This window comes from Prunus avium, chromosome 8, assembly GCF_965620075.1.
Source record: "Prunus avium chromosome 8, drPruAviu1.hap1.1, whole genome shotgun sequence".
Lineage (NCBI taxonomy): Eukaryota > Viridiplantae > Streptophyta > Magnoliopsida > Rosales > Rosaceae > Prunus > Prunus avium.
This window is the reverse complement of record NC_142291.1, coordinates 11,443,530-11,445,582: the sequence shown is the minus strand read 5'-3', so window position 1 is coordinate 11,445,582 and position 2,053 is coordinate 11,443,530. Positions and strand designations below refer to the sequence as shown.

At 39.0% G+C, this 2,053-nt stretch overlaps 1 non-coding gene across 1 annotated transcript; it reads right to left on the bottom strand.

Moving 5' to 3' along the window:
* Nucleotides 1–1,511: 1,511 nt before the first annotated feature.
* LOC148292271 (small nucleolar RNA R71) lies at nucleotides 1,512–1,618 on the bottom strand. Its single transcript, XR_015827213.1, has one exon. It is a non-coding gene; the product is annotated as a small nucleolar RNA R71 (small nucleolar RNA).
* Nucleotides 1,619–2,053: the final 435 nt, after the last annotated feature.

Genomic DNA, 2,053 nt, shown 5'->3' with positions numbered 1-2,053 from the left:
TTCAAACTAGCGTATTAACTTATAAGCATAATGAATAAGAACAAAAACCATAATTGAAACTTGGAAACTAATTAAACTTGAATACTTAAGAAAGAATGTACATTACAAATAAAATTAAAGTAGAACTTGAAAACTTGAAGGAAAATTTAGTAAAATCATTTTGTTACAACAATTGACAACTTGAAAGGAAACTAAGAGAATTTGAGGGAGAGAAGGGAAGGGAGCTCTAGAGAAGTGTTTGAGAGCTCCCCCCATTGGGGTGTGATTTGAAGCTTGAAGGCTTCTCTATTTATAGGGCTAAGAGGGAGGAACATCATGATGGATTTCCACACCATCCTTCATCTTTTGCTGCTGCACCTCAAGCATCTTCACATGGGTTCAAAGGTGATCAGTTGTGGCTGCCTTTGCTGCCAACCCATATGGTTGCCTTTTGCTGCCAACCCATGTGGTTGCCTTTTGGTTGCTGAAAAACGAGTTTTCTGAACCAGGCTTAGTGTAGGAAGGCCAGAGGTTTCAAAATGTATTCAATTGGGCTGAATTTTGGATATGTTATACTAGACACCCAATTGAACAACTTCTATGAAAAATGTCTCCTCATCCCAGTTGTGCAGATTGCTGAAATCAGACCTGTAAGGTGACTTACGAAACTGGACTGACAAGAAGTGTGGCCCAACTTTGGTTTTGTCTTTAAGCTCTTGCTCTTATCCCAATCAGCCCTTAACATGCATGGATTGCATCAAATGTGATCTCTTGCTATCTTAACCTACAAAACACACAAACAGAGGTAAGTGACTCAAAATAAAGAGAAACTAAGCAAAATCACTAAGTAAAGAAGGCAAGCAAGTGTATGAAATTATGGACTTATCAAAATAGAAAATGGATTAAAAGCACAAGTTTAACTCAATAACATAACCAAATCATAAGCTAAAAGGGTACAAAATGATATACAATTATGAACCGATCACAACCCAGACGAGTGACCTCTGAAATTCAGAGTCGTCTAGAAAGAGAGTTGTCAATTGCAAAAGAGCAAGCTCTGGCCACATTTTCAAGTCTTGCTCTCCACACTGAACTTCCTGGTTCTTCACTTTCAAATTCGGAAGCAAGTTCAGACCAAGAAGAAGAAGAAGAGATGGCTGCCAATGAGTTCATGGGAGAACTTGATATCCCAACAATTCCAGCATCTCCTTCAAGCATTTTGCTGCCCACTGTAGCTCGAAATTATGAGCTTAAATCTTCTCATCTTAATATGCTGCCTTCCTTTTATGGTTTACCTAATGAAGATCCATTAACTCATATAAAAGGATATTTTTAATGTTGTGAGTTCTTTTCCCTTGACAGGTGTGACAGAAGATCAACTTCGAATGAGAGTGTTTCCATACACTTTGAAGGATAAGGCGAAATATTGGTTGAATTCTTTGAAGCCTGGTTCACTCACTACATGGGCTGCCATTCAAAAGAAGTTCTTGGAGAAATACTTGGAGAAATACTTCTCCACGCAAAAGACCGACATGCTTAGGGATAAGATCTTGTTATTTGCACAGCAAGATGACGAGTCGTTTTGTGAAGCATGGGAGAGGTTCAATGGGCTGCTCAATCAATGTCCTCATCATGGGATTCCATTGAAGCTTCAAATGCGTTTGTTTTATAAAGGACTAACCCCTTCTAGTCATAATATTGTCACGAATTTTGCAGGTGGTTCTTATAAAACCAAAACTCCAGAAGAAACGTATGAACTCTTTGAGGAGATAGCAATGGAGACCCAACATACAGATACAAGAGGTAAACGTGTTGTTAGTGGTTCTAATGATGCTTCTAGTGTGCAGATTTCAAAACTGGAACAAAAGCTAGATGCTCTTCTTGCATTAAACTCAAGAAGCCCTCCGAAGGAAGTGTGTAGTATTTGCGAAACTCCTGACCATGCTACCATAGCTTGTCCACTTGGGGCTGGATATCCAGAATTTGTGCAAGAGCAAGCTAAGTTGGTAAATTCCTACAACCAAGGTCCAAGAAATGATCCATGCTCTCAAAGTTATAATCCAGGTTGGAGGAA